General features: G+C 40.1%; 1 non-coding gene across 1 annotated transcript; it reads right to left on the bottom strand.

Annotated features, from left to right (window-relative positions):
- Positions 1 to 15328: 15328 nt before the first annotated feature.
- LOC141636646 (small nucleolar RNA R71) lies at positions 15329 to 15435 on the bottom strand. Its single transcript, XR_012541248.1, has one exon. It is a non-coding gene; the product is annotated as a small nucleolar RNA R71 (small nucleolar RNA).
- Between the last annotated feature and the right edge of the window lie 218 nt (positions 15436 to 15653).

Here is a 15653-nt window from a genome sequence, read left to right as displayed (position 1 = left end):
AGCATTCCGCAATAACATCTTTTTTCGTTTTTTTTCTTTTTCTTTCATCTTTTTTCATTTTTCTTTTTTTTCATTCTTTTTTCATTTTTCCAATTTTTCTCTTTTTCTCATTTTTCATTCTTTTTCATCTTTTTTCTCTCTTTGATCTTCTATTCATTCTCTTAGTCATAAATGGATACACCTTGAAAACTGGGCTTCGCCAACTAATTTGGGTAGGAACTAACAATTCCTTGTTAGAACGGGTTGATATCTTCTCTCTTCGAGATGGGATGATTTTGTTGGGGAAAAGGCTTGCCTTCCATCATCGATAGGGGAAACAAGGAGCTAGTCCGGGTTTGTCATAGAATCATCTAAAAGCTTGTCACAAACATTGGTTCGGATGGAGGTTTTCTACCACCAGACATGGAATAGGTAAAGGAATCAAACACGGGATCCTAGTGTACCTTACATTTTGAAACGGGACATATTTCTACCCCAGGGATGCCTTTGAGTGTGTTGTGCATTTTATCATGCTTTTAGAATGATTGAGGATTGAAAACAGGACAAATTGGGAAACGAAACTGCAACCTTTTATTGGAATGGCAAAAGTTTAACAGACTCGAAAGAACGATTCCTAGGACACACCCTAAGTCATCGCGGAACAAACGACTCAACTTCAAGAAAAGAAAGTCCTAGACTCGACTCGACTAAGATAAGAAAACAGATCCCGACTCATAATTTTTCAAATCTGGTCTTGAGCTTTCCCTTGTTCAGCTGTCAGCTTAGATGCTCGGTTCTAGTCCTTGATCCCTTTGATGGTCTGCCTCCATCCTGAGGTAGTCATCTGAGGATCTACGCCAGTGATGAAGGTTGGTGAATCGAATTGTTCTTTATTAACTTCGTTAACGAGAGGAGTACATTCTAGAGCAAGACTCCCGACTTGAATTTCATTCTTCGGGTTTGGCAATAATTCAAAGCAATCCACAAATATTTTCCCGATAAACACCCCTTTTCAAGTGACATGGGCGGATAAGATGGGAATAATCGACATTGTCTTCGACAGAAACAAAGTTGGCGTGATCGCCAAATGGATTGGTGATGTTATTTGGTTTAACATTTGGGATCGGGAGTGTTCCATTCTCGATCATGTCTTGAATTTCGTGCTTCACTCGATAGCACCTTTCAGTATCATGGCCTTTCCCTTGGTGAAAGGCACAGTAGGCATTTGGTTTATACCATTTACCTTGTTGATCAGCGGGAGGGTCCGGAGTTGGACTAATAGGCTTCAGCTTTCCTTGGGCTATGAGCCTTTGGAGAGCGTATGTATAAGTGCATCCGATATCGGTGAATGCCCTAGGTGTTTGGTGCTGCGACTTCTTCGATTGCCCTTCTAAGAGATTGATGGCTTCATCAATATGGGTCGTTGTTGGGGCCTTGGCCTTAGACGATGAGGCCCCTTGGTACCCTTTCGGCTTTTCAGCCTCTGCCCTTATGACATCATCTTATACCTTTATCCCGATCCTTATCAATTCTTTGAAAGAGCCAAAATTCTGGTATTTCAGAGCATTGCGGTAAATAGGTCATAGATTCTTTACGAACTTATCTACCATTTCAACTTCATCAGGCTTCTTGGCTAATTTCACGCTTTCAGCGCGCCATCTTGCAAGGAATTCAGTAAAGCCTTCTTTGTCTTTCTGTGTCATCACCTCCAATGTTCTTATGTTGGTTTGAATCTCGACATTATCAGCATAGTGCTTGCAGAACTCCACCGTGATATCTTCGAAGGTAGGGAAATTCTTAAGGTCCAGATTATAGAACCACGCCTTCGGGTGTTCATCCAGAGATTGAGCGAAAATTTCAGAGAGCATGTTAGCGGTACTCCCTTCGGTGCTAAGTACCCCTTATAGGCCTTAACATGGTGGATGGATCTTCTCGTGCCCTTAAACTTTGGGATATCGTGAGTACCATGTTTGTGGGCAACTTATCCCGAATCGCATAGGCCCTAGCATTTTCGTAGTGGATGTTCTTCCCCGGGAGAGTTTCGACGGTCTTCAATGAATTTGAACCGTTTCTCCGGATCGATCGAGGTGGGGTAGATGAAGAGGAATCTTCACCCAGCTTGGATTCGATCGCATCCATTCTGGTCATCATGAGGTTCACGGCCTCAGTGAGTTTGTTAACAGCATCTTCCATTGCTTGAAGTCGGGTTTTTGGCGGCCTTTCTACAAGAAAACCCCGAATCGAGTCAATATTCAAATGTAAGATCCCCTGCACACTTAAGGACACGACACCAACTTGACTCAAATCAAGACTCGACTTAAGACTGATTAACCAAAAGGTTCGACTCACGGTTGGATTTAGACCTCGATTCATTTCAGACTCGACAAGACGACATGACTCAAGTTGTCATAACTCGATTCTAAACTGGACTCGGTGTGACTAAACCCGTGATTGGACTAACATAGCCCATAGGTTTAAGTGAAACGCCCTAAATGGCTTAGCTTGGACGTTTCTGTGGACTATCCTAGACCAATTGGTAGACCAACACGACTCGAATCCCAAGAAGTGGGCTTGGGAGACCCAACAAGGTCGTGTTCTAGACACTTGAGATGAGACACGCCTAGCCAAACACGGCCAGGACCCGGACACGACTCGACGCATTTCATGCTTGGTTAAGGTTCGAGAAATATTTTGGATTTGAATTTAAAAAAACGAAGGATCGATTTGAAAATGAGATTTGAAATGGGCAGCATGCCGGCTATAAAAGCTTATTTTGGCCGAAAATTCTAGTCCTATTTGGGCAGCATTCCGCGTTTTGAAAATCACGCTATTTGAAAGTAAGTTGTTCAAAAGTTCGGTTTTGAAATTGACATGGAAAATTTTGAAAAGACTTGGGAAAACACCTTGCACATTGTCATTCTCATGTTATAAGGATGTATGCTCTTAGACATCTCTAAGTCTCGGCAAGTCTTCTACAAGAAGGTCTATGTCCTCCATCCTTTTGCGGTCTTATAGAGCAAGGGCCTTTAGGTAGAGTACCTAGAAGACAATCCCCACCATCAAGAACCACGCGAGGCGGAGCGGAAGCAAGCAATGTGCGAGTTCCTGGCATAGTGGAACGTCGCCCCCCACGCATCACAAAGAAACGATGGGACGGCCCGGGAAAGTCCTTAAGGGTTTATGCATGAATCGTAGCACTATGAGTAATGTTTTACTTTCCAATACTTTCTTTTCAAGTTTCATCTCGGAGGAAAAGACCCTAGAAACAAAGTGTAACTAGTCCTCTTTTCCCCAGCAGAGTTGCCAAACTGTGGACAAGGCCCTCGGGAACTGCGTCCTCGGGATCCACACCAGGCATAATCGACTCGAGGTTCCTTCGAATCGAATTAAGACAAATTAGAGTCGCCACCAAGTTTTTTGGGAACTTGGAACCGTTCAAGTCAACTTTACACCTTTCATCAAAAAGCATAAAGCCAATCGACTACGAGTGATTAAAGATAAAGACTTGTACCCTATATCACTCGATTTGAATGACTCTCGTAATCCAATGGTATTTAGACGGATCCACAAACCATAGATCTTGAGTAAGGGGTGAGGGTACGTGTTAGGAAGCCCATAAGGACACCTAACCCCGCCCGTCAATAACGGCCTCTACTAAGTCGAGTGTCGGATTTCAAACAAGGTCATAGCTACTACGATATATGATATGCAAACATCGTTTTCAAAACCCTAACATGTGAAGTTTCTATGTCGATTTAGATGCAACTAAACTAACTTTGTCAAAGTTGTAATTTAGCATGTGGGTTGATTGATCTAACAACATACAAAGCAAACAAGGCTTAAGGGGAATGGGGGAGCCGTTGGGATCTACCCTATTACAACCCAGGCATTTCATGCCGACACAACAAGAAATTAAAGATACAACTCGATCTAAAATACAACGCTATACACAAAACCATACGCGACACACTACACGGCCAATTCGGCCTAGGAAAACGTGCACAAAGGGGGTGGCCCACGGCTTACATGACTCACGGCCTTGGGTCACTCCTCGTGATGCGTGCTTTCACTTAATCTTATCGAATTAGACATAGGGCCACACGCCAAAGCATGCATTAGCATAAATCGGGCCATGTTGCTTTAAACAACATGCGATTTACTACGCTCTTACATGCATTGGGGCATAACCATCTAACCAAACAAGACTAAGGTTTTTGAAGAAGTTTTGACTCGATAAAAGTAGAACAAACTTGAAAATTACAACTTGATGAACAAACTATAAATTACAAGCTACGAAACGACAAAGAACAAATGATATAAAACAAACGAAACAAGAAAAGGCACGGCCACCCTCACGGCCTAAAGCCACGTCCACCTTAGTTCCTAGGTTAAATTCATTAGGTTATATAGATTTGCGAAGCGATGCGGGATGTACATTGGAAAAACGATGATAAAGGAGGTCAGAAAGCCTTGCCTAAAACCGGGTGCTCTACACGGCCTAAAGGGTCGAATTAGGTCAAGTTCGCTAATTAATTTAACTCATCGAGTGTTAATAAGAAGGTGCTAATCACGCACTCTTATAATAGCGAGAAATTAGGTGAAAGAGAGAGATGCATTCAATTAAGTTACAGAATCGTTAGTTGATTTTAAAAGCTACGTCGATGCCACCTAACGTGTCTAATTAGGTTATTAAATTGATCTAATGTCGTCTAAATGAGTTATAGGTTAACAATCAGAGGTCGAACTAACATGTGAATGGTCCTAAGGTGGGTCGAATCACACGAAACAAAAGAGGGGTCAAAAGCGAAGAGCGAAGTTAGAATTCGTTTTATTAATGCCCTACCTTGAACACGAGGATATGTAAATGAGAGGGGGGTTACGACCGACTGATGTAGCGGTTTCTTTCCCATCTCAAGTCAACGCGGGTGTTCATGGTGGTACTTTAACTCATACTCGGACTAAACTAGTTTCATAGTTAATGATAACAATCGATAAACAAAATAAAACGAAACAATAAAAAACAAACATAAAAAAACGAAATAAAAGGGAGAAAGAGGAGGATTTGATGCACCCTCAACCTACATGTATCGTTGACACCGTCTTGGGTCGTAATCGATGGTAGATTTTATCTCGAGAGGCCGTCGTCGACGAAGAAACAAAGCAAACAACACGTTTTTATCGAATCTGGACAGCAACTTTCAAACAGCGATTTCTCTCTCGTTTCACGATGAAAATTCGATTTAAAAGATGTTTTGAAAACTAGAAAGAGAGGAGAACAGAGATCTTGAAACAATCCCTGCTCGTTTTGAGTTATTGGGCACGAAAAACGAGCACAAACAGAACTGGACAGACAGGAAAAGCCGCGAAAACAGAGTGTATAACAATCTGTTTTTCGAGGGAATTCGTGTACTCTCAAGGGCAATTTGGCTCGTAAATCTTTGTCTAATGTGTAGATGGATGTTGTATGGTTAATTAGGAACAAGAAACTCGAATTTTAATGGATGTTTGAAGGAGGAGCGAATTGTATTTCGAAGAGGACACACAAACTGTTCCAGTTTGCAAGTCGGTTTTGTGGAGGGTTTTTGAGAGGCAATTAGGGTTTGTTTCTGGAGTTTAAAGCTTGTGAGTGACGGTAGTATGTATGGAGAACTTAGAGGAATGAATGTATGGTGAATAGGTGGTATTTATAAGGAGTTAAAGTAGGGTAAAAGGGGGGAGAGAGGCAGACGGGCCTGTTCGCGCATAGCTGCTGTCCAGCAGTTTTGGTGAGGGTTTGAGAGGGTTTGTGACGGGTTTTCTTGGTGTTTAAGGTAAGGTAATATGGTAGGATACTAGGGTACGGGTTAGGGTTAGGGTTAATGGGCACGGGTTTTGGTAGTGTTTGGAGCGGGTTTTGGACTCGGGTTTGAGCTGCAAAACAGGGGGGCTGCTTTGTGTATGCGGGCTGTTTGGGGGTGATTTGGGACGGGATTTGGGCCGTGGATATGAGGTTCGAACTGGGGTTGGATGGGTAGGGGCTTAGGTTGGTTAGTGTACTCGAGATTCGTGCCAACTCGTAAAGAAAACGGGCTCAAAAACCGAGCTATAATCGAGCTCCAAACACGTGTTTAAAACGAGTTTTTTCGATTTTTAAATCGATTTTTCAAATCGATTAACACATTAAAATAAATGATTTTTCAAATCAAAAACACTCATAAAATGATTTTTCAAATCAAATATTTATTTTATTTTCAATAAAATAAACTTGAGAAAATAAATTCAAAATAAAATAAAATAAATTGAAATCACCTAAAAAAACTTTAATTTAAATATCATTTAAATTAAAATACTCCGTCGACAACGCTCATTCTACATCGTAAAACGAACCCAAATAATGACAATGACAACTAAATAAATACATGTGTCCTATCATCATCGGGTGTTTGTCGGGTTCTCTATAAATTCCAATATCGACGGATACGGATATCTACAAAAAGCATAAGTAAAACAATTTTTCCTAAATGAATATCCAACATCCTTTAAAACGCATGTCAACGCCCTTAGAAGTTGATCATATTCCTGCGCATGAGCAATACACAAGCATATGTAAGCAATTGATAAGATATAAGCATGAAAGATCAAAGGAAAGAAAGGATTAATCTTATCAAATTGCTCATGAGAGATTTCAAATAGAACCACCGTACTCCCCTCGTTAGCAAGAGTAGGAGCACCTTGCTTAAGACCATAAAAATAATCGTCAGTGCACAAATTATAATCATGAATGGTCTCAAATTGGTGGTATGAAAACTCTAAGTGGTAGGAATCATAAAAAATGGGGGGTTCATCCCACTTAACCTCTATATTAGCATCACTAAGACCTCCATCAACCTCGAATTGGTTAACTACATCCTCCACGAAAGGATTTTCAAAGGGGTCTAAGGTCTCGGGTAAAACCTCATCCTTTTCATTATATTCAGGCCCAACATCGTCCATGGTGAATGTGTTATCCACTACAAGGTCAATGTCATCAACATGAGTCTCTAAATTTTCAATTGGAATGTCATTAAGAGGACTTTTAGAAGAAAAAGTCGGACTATCATCGTCGTCATCCAATAATTCAAAATCATTAGATTGAAAAGACTCACATTGGGGAGGTGAAAAAGCAAAATGAGAGAAGATAGGCTCACGTCGTCTCGGTTTCTCTTGAGAATTTTTTCCCAAACGAGCCTGTAACACTTTAAGCTCCTCTTCGATACACCAATAATGGAATTGGCGTGCTAAATCCCGACATTCGGAAGCCATGAAATTTAAGAAATTCCAAAGTTTTGGCTCAATCATGTTGTATAGATTCCCATTACTCAATTTTAGAGTCAATCCATGGGTCTCGGAATCCATGCCGCCAAGCACGAAATGACCCAAGTAATCCCCATCAAGGACATGTTCATAGGAGATGAGACTATCGCAAAAGTAGTAGAATCGATCAAGATAGTCAGGAAAAGGCTCATCTTGGAGTTGTGGGATGAATTCGTAACTCATTATGTAAGGCCAAGCTTTATTACCTACAAGAATAGGCACTAAAACTACAAGACAATAGTGAGATGAATCTCAAGGAACAAGTGTTCCTTGAGAAAAAATAAAAAGATAAAATTCAACAACTAATAACAAACAAAATCGTCTCCCCGGCAATGGCGCCAAAATTTGATAGGCTATCGCACACCTATGCAAAGATAATATTTATACCCTAGCAAAACAAATGAATGTAGTACGTAGGGGTCGAACCACAGAGAGACGGGAGTTGTTTTTTTTTTTTGATAAAATGTAAGTATATTAATATCAAAAAAGTATCACCATACAAAGGAAACGGGCCATAACATCATGCTGAAAAGGAATTGGGCTCGTTCCTAAGCAAAACAAAGTTCGGACTCGTGCAATGCCCAAACTAACTGTTAACTTATCAACAAAATAAGATAGAAATCTCATCTTCACTTCTCTCCCATCAAAATCTAACTGCCTCCATCACTTCTTTCATCTCCTTTCCTCTACCTCAACGATCTGTCTCCTCAACCATCCGTCTCCATCTTCGTCTCCACCCTTTACCCTCTATCACCAATCAAGCGGCGGAGCCACCCCTTTTCGTTGTCAGCAACCATCAAAGTAGTACCCCTCAATCTAAGCTTCGGTGATGGTATCCGCCACCTTTCTGGGATTCATAAGAGTTAACTAAAATTTGCTTAGATTCTGATGTCTCCATATGTGGTATGTGCACGCGTTGACGATGGCATTTTCCAAGTCAACTTTGAGCTTCGAACCCCTTCTGTTCGACCTCCATTCCAGAATGTCTCGGGTAGGTATTTGGACTCCAATCTGCTGTCCTACCAGATCTATTACCGCTTTACTGTACTCACAATCAAAGAAAACATGCTCAATGGTTTCAGTTGTGAGAGCGCACATGTAGCAGGTATCCTCTGAGCTCATGCCTAATTTGCACAGTTTATCCTTTGTATTCATATTGTTGTGATGGTATATCCAAGTGATGAATCCGTGTTTGGGTATAGACCACTTGTTCCATACCATTTTGTGCAACTTGACCTTTTCTCCCTTTCGTCGGATATGCTCATATCCTTTAGCAATCGTGTATCTCTGACCTTCTTGATTGCTCCATTGATTTTGTTGATATGCCGCAGCGAACATGTCTTTAACATGACAAATTTTCCTCCAGTACTAGCTGGAAGTGGCTGGGGGGAGTATGTATGCCAGTTCCTATTTTTAATATAGATGTGACTTACCCATTTGACCCATAAATGGTCAGATTTTGAGGCAATCCACCATACCAGCTTACCTACTGCCGCTTTGTTCCAAAGACTGTCATCCTTAAGACCTAATCCCCCTTCATCTTTAGGTTTACAGACTTTGTCCCACGATACCAAGGGGGTCTTTGTATATTCACTCCCTCCATCCCAAAGAAAATTCCTACAAATGGCTTCAATTCTCTGTATAATTCCATTTGGGAGGATGAACATAGAGGCCCAGTAGTTGTGAAAAGTTTTGAGAACTGCCTTCACTAATACCAATCTTCCCGCATATGAGAGCTTCCAAGCACCTATGGATCTGATTCTGTTAACAATCTTGTCTATCAGGGACTTGCAATCCTTAGTATTCAGTCTAGTAGTCTTGATAGGCACCCCAAGGTACCTAAAAGGTAGAGAGCCCTCTATCAGACCAGAGACCTATAAGATCTCCTGCTTAAGCATGTTATTAACCCCATTAAAATATGCATTAGATTTTCCCTTGCTCATATTTAGGCCTGATGAATTTGAGAAAGTGGAAAAAGTCCTTAGGATGATCATCATGGACTGAGCATCTCCTTTGCAAAATAATAACAGATCATCCGCAAACATTAAGTGGGTAATTTTCATAGTTTTGCATAAAGGGTGGTATCTGAGTCCCCCACTCTCAGTAGTATGGTTGAGTAGCCATGTGAGATACTCCATACATATGGTGAACAGGAGTGGGGAAAGGGGATCACCTTGTCTCAGACCCCTTTGTCCCTTAAAAAATCCAAACATATTAACATTGAGGTTGAGAGAATAACTTGCAGTAGATACACACATCATAATCCAATTCCTGAATTTAGATGGAAACTTTAAAGCTCTTAGCATTTGATCAAGAAACTCCCATTCAATGGTATCATAGGCTTTTTGGAGATCTAACTTAAGTAAAGCTCTGGGAGAAATAGCCTTCCTTTCATAAGACTTAATGATATCCTGACATATTAAAATATTCTCCATTATACTTCTCCCTTTAATGAACCCACCCTGAGTTTGGGAAATCAAGTTTGGTAGCACTACTGCCAATCTGTTGCATATAAGCTTAGAGATACATTTATAAATAACGTTGCAACACGCTATTGGCCTATATTGTAGCACAGTTGAAGGTCTGTCCACTTTAGGTATTAAAGTGATTAGAGTACAGTTAAGTTGCTTGAGAAGCTGGCTTAAATCAAAGAAATCTATAATTGCATTACTTACCTCATCCCCTACAATCTCCCACGTGTCTTTAAAAAATTTACTTGAGTATCCATCCGGACCTGGAGCTTTTTCATTGGGAATGTGAAAAATGATATCTTTGATCTCATCCTTAGTAACTGGAGCCATTAAAAGTTGAGTATGCCTTTCTGTACACACAGTCCCTTTTCGAACAATGTATTTCCTGACTTGTTGAGTTGTATTCCTGGCCCCAAGTAACATCTTATAGTAGTCTAAAAAGGCTTTTTGAATCCCCTCTTCATCAGTATAGAGTTTATCCTTGTGATCCTTAATCTGATGTATAAAATTTTTATTCCTCATGGCTTTAAGAACTCCACGAAAATATGAAGAATTAGCATCGCCTTCAGTAATCCAATGAGCTTTGGCCTTCTGTTTTAGAAAAGCCATTTTGGCCTGCTGAAGAGAAGAAGAAATATAATGAGCTTCATACTCTAGCCTTACTAATTCCTCATTCTGTGGATTACTAGCAAGTAGTTTCTGAATAAGATAAAGTTTTGTACTTGCAATATCAGCTCTATTCTCCACATCTGAATAATGATCCCTATTAAGCTTTTTTAGAACTGGTTTCAGGTGTTTCAGCTTCTTAATCACCCCAAACATCTTTGTCCCCTCAATACGATTAGCCCAAATATGCCTAACACAGTCCTGAAACCCAGGGGCAGCACTCCACATATTGTAATACTTGAATGGTTTATTTTGATGATGCCCTTTTACAGTCTTACACACCAAGCATGGTGTATGATCAAAATGTCCTACAGGAAGAAAATTGGCATAATAGTCTGGAAACTTTGCAAACCAGTCCTGATTCCCAAACATTCTGTCAAGCCTACTGTAAACCCTAGTTTCTGGCGGTTGTTTATTGTTCCACGTATAATATGCTCCAGTAGACTGAATATCCATCACTTCACAGTCCTCAAGACACTGCTGAAAAGGTTCTGCCTCAGCATTTGAAACAGTACCCCCTAATCTGTCTTTGGCCTGAGTGACACAATTAAAATCCCCCCCCCCCAATTATCCAAGGCGCTTGAATATTGCTAGCTATTCTTAAGAGATTAGACCAAAGAGCCTCTCTTTCTCCAATAGCATTAAAAGCATAGACAATGGTAAAATAGAAGTGATCCCGAGTTGCCTTGTCTGTTACATGAGTATGAATGTATTGAGCATTATATTCCAAAAATTGTATATCCACCATCTGAGGTTGCCAAAGCACCCACACTCTACCTCCTTGGTGATAAGTAGTATTAGTAGAGACACTCCAGTCCCTAAACACATTATTCACCACTTTATTTAAATTAGTTGGCTTGATTTTGGTCTCAAGAAGGCCAAACAACCCTACATTATTAGACAAAAAAAAACCTATTTACAACCAATTGCTTCTCCTCCCTAGTCATGCCCCTAACATTCCAAAAACCGAAATTAATCATGGATTCAAAATGAGAGGATCAATACCAGATATGCCAATGCCTTTCTTAGGGGAGCTTGTACCACTCAAGACCTCCATATAAGTTGGAGATTATTGATTACCTCTACTGACATTAACCAGGCCTTGTCTAGTTGCCCTAATCTGCTTAACAGGAGACATTGTTCCTATTTCAGAGCTTCCTGGTTTAGTAATTGGTGTGCTGACTGTGTCCATCATTGTATTTTGTCCTATTATCTTTGTTGGACTTCCTACTGGTCTGTTCTCTTTATTTTGTGAAGGTGACTGAACAGGTGGAAGGACAGGCCTTGCAGCCACTTGGACCCTCTGCTGAACAGGCCTCCACATTTGCTTCTGAGACTTGGCTACTACCTCCTTCTTAATAGCAGGTTTACCCTTTCTACAGCTCTCTTTTTCATGGCCAATTTGCTTACATTTGCTGCATACGGTAGGCTTCCATTCATAGTCAACTTGTATCTCAACCATATGTTGCTTCTCATATAAGAATTTTATCACATTAGGAAATTCTTGCCCTATTTTTAAATCCACCATTATTCGGGCAAAACCTAACCTAGTTCTTTGTTCTGTGGCAGCATCACATTTGATATATGTACCCACCAGATTGGCTAACTTTACTAAGCTTTTGCCCCAGAACTTCAATGGAAGTTTATGCAATCTTATCCATGCAGGTACAGTTTTAACTTCCTCTTTTTCCAGTTCAATATCAGGCTGCCATTGCCTTATGATCAAGGGCTTGTTATCAAACAAGAAATGTCCACTCCTTAAGACTGCTTGCTGCATCTCCTCTGTATTGAATCTGGCCAAAAAGAGACCATTTGGCAGAAAAGAAATTTTGTCTACAGTATACTTACTCCAAATTATCTTCAGGAAGGCTTCCATAATTTGCCACGGTGGGTTAGCCCCAACCACAAATCCATAAACTGCTAATCTCCAGTAATCAAGCTCGTCTTTCACATCATCATCTGTAAGTTTTAGAATATCTGGTGACTCATCATCTATCATTTGAATTATTTTCTTTCCCTGCCGCTGATACCAGCCTCCTTCTTGTATTTCTTCATTTTCAGATTCAGATGTCTCATCTACGTCCTCTACCAAGGGATCATCTAGAGATAACGTCGGGATACCTGAGATCTCATGGACGCTCTTATACTTGTGTCCTTCTTCATCATTTGGTCCTTGTAAAAGTTTGTGTTTTTCAGATCTAATTGTATCAGAGACTCCGGACGATTTCTTAGTATTGAGATGCTTGTTTGATGTTGACTTGTTTGAATCTATTGCCATTGAATCACACAATCAGAATTGATACGAATCCTAGAGAAAACGGCTGGCTTCTCTCTCTAGGTCAAACATATCTCTGTTTTAGTAAAGAAAATGCTCGTGTCAATAATAAAGAAAATGTCTAGGGAGGTCGGATCACGCATGCTAATTATGTAAATGCTCGTGTCAAGTTAAGAAGTTGATTATACGATAAATGTTTAGGCTTAAAGACACCCATCTTACGATATTAGTGTCAACCATAGACCGGGTCCTAGAGAAACTCTCGTCCATGACGAGGTCGTCCTACTACACATGCTTAGTCTAATTCAATTCCGTGCCTCTCGACTTATAGAACGAATTAACAAACTTAATCGATGAATAAGGCCTTTAAACATAGATTAAACATTATGGTGCAAGCATGTGATAGAAACAATTATACAATATTAACTTATCCTTATTTTGACATTTACATATTACTTAATCATGCATGACTTCCTTTATTCCCTAGACAAATGTAACTACTTAAACATGATTAAAATGTAAACTACACTAATGATAAATGAAATGATAAACATAATGAAAATATGAAAAGGAATACCTTGCAATGGAAATGGAAATGAAACTTAGAAGAACAATATTTGAAATGTAAATTGTAAATGAACTTGAATGGAAATTATATTATAAATTGAAATGCTTAAAGGAAATGTAAACAAACTAAGGTAAACTAAAGTTAATCTAAGCTAAGCTACTACTAGTATATAGAGAGAATTTTAGATGGAAAAATATGTGTGTAGGTTGTCCCCAAGTCGTCCCTAGAGGCTTCTATTTATAGGAGATCATAAGGGAAATATATGCATTTGACGGAGCATTGAACACACCCGTGGACTGTTCAACCCCGGTCGGGGATGCCAACCCCGATCGGGGTCGTGTGTTTCTCTCTTGTTTGTCTTCAATTGTGATTAATTATCAAATGGTATCCAATGCTTATGATTTAATGCTTGTTTAATCACCCGATTAATCACACTTTGGCATCCCAAGCTCCTCAAAGCATTCAAAGTAGCATCCAATATTTAGCATCTTATGTTTGTATTTTGTGGACTTTGCATTTGGGCTTGACTTCTATTTGACTTTGTTGTGCATTTCTTCATTTAATCCATCACTTTTGCTTATGCAAGTCAATGCATTATCTTCATGCTAGTCCATCTTACTTCTTTGTTAGCCAAGCTTCTAGTTTACTTGCAAATGTGTAGGATTAAGCTCCTAAAAGCTCTTATACCTACAAAACATGACAAAACATACAAATAGAACTAGAAAGGAAATATTAGCTCATAAAATCACTAAGGTTAGTGCAATACTCAAATATATTAGAGCTAAAATAGGGGGTTAAAATGTATATAAAATGGACCTATCAGTTTTAGGTCTAGCTGTTCACTCCGTCTGAATTGTTAATCATAGCATCTGATAGCGGTTTGATTAATTAAGTGCACATAATTAGTTGACCATCTCGTTAAACCTTGACCTGGATCGAGAGATTGGAAAAGGCGAAGACTTGCTATGAACAATAGAATACTCTAATTAGGGCGAGAGCTACATTAGGGTTCTAGGGCGAATAGTGGACCGAGAGGACCTGTTCAATACCCTTCAGACCGTTTATTGCTAACCGATGACCTTACCTTAGATCATTGTAGACCGTGGTGAACCGACCGTCCTAGCTATTTCTCATTTATTTAAATTCGTTTATAATTTACTTCCTTTTGTTTGCTACTTTAGTTAATAGACAAAACCCAATTCAAACCCCCAATCTTGTGACTCAGACAGACGTCAATTGACATTTAGATTGTAAACAGCCTCCCTGTGGATAAGATCCCGACTTCCCTAGCTATATTAGTTAGAGACCAGTTGGTTATTTTTGGTAGGTATACGATTAGCCTGTCAAATTTTGGCGCCATTGCCGGAGAGGCGACGCATTTTCTAATTGTTTTATTTTAGTTTGTCTCTTGTCTCAAGGAACCTGTATTCCTTGAGACTGTTTCTCACCTTTCAGTGCTAGTTTTGTTTATGCCCAGGTCTTTCTGGTCTGAACTCATACCATTTGACCCAGAACCAGAAAGAACCCTCCGTGCTAGACGAAACTTTTGGAAGGAGATATATCAAGCAGAAGACTTGAGTACGCTTGATTCACCTAACGCAACATTTATTGTAGAAAATCAGTCTTTAGAGGAAGACACGTCTACTTCTGCCCCTACTACCATCATGCCGACTTTAGCAAGTCACTTTGAGCCTACCCTTGCCTCTCTTCCCAAGGGATTCAAGCTCCCCACTACGGATACAGGTACTTTCGAAATTCGTCCATCTTACATTAATCTGGTGGAGCGAAATTTATTTGGAGGAGGAGCTGGTGAGGACCCAGCTAAACACATGGAAAAGTTCGTTAGTTACTGCTGCTCCATTCCTTTAGCTGCGGGGGTGACTCAGGACCAAGTCAAACAAACACTTTTCCCTTTCTCCCTACGAGATGATGCTGCTGAGTGGCTACGTGATTTGGACACGAATCTCATGGTATTACAGATTGGAACAGTTTAGCTCTTGCCTTCTACAAGAGATATTTTCCGTCCTAGAAGACAATGCCCTGAGAAATCAAATCACTAGTTTCAAACAAGGTCCTACTGAGGACTTAAACGAGGCATGGGTTCGTTTTAAGAGACTGGTTCGTTTAGTCCCTCACCATGGTTTCCAGAAATGGTTCCTCTGCAACCAGTTTTACAACGGGCTATATGACGATCATAGGGCCTTACTTGATTCAGCTGCCAATGGGAGATTCCAGGACAACACTAATGATACCAATGCCTGGAAAATAATTGATCAGATAGCTACCCACATAGCTGAGTATGGTAATCCAAGAGGTATAAAAAGAGGATGTGGTTCGGATAGTGCAATTGCACCTCAGTTAG

This window comes from Silene latifolia, chromosome Y (assembly GCF_048544455.1).
Source record: "Silene latifolia isolate original U9 population chromosome Y, ASM4854445v1, whole genome shotgun sequence".
Lineage (NCBI taxonomy): Eukaryota > Viridiplantae > Streptophyta > Magnoliopsida > Caryophyllales > Caryophyllaceae > Silene > Silene latifolia.
This window is presented reverse-complemented; position numbering and strand designations above follow the sequence as displayed.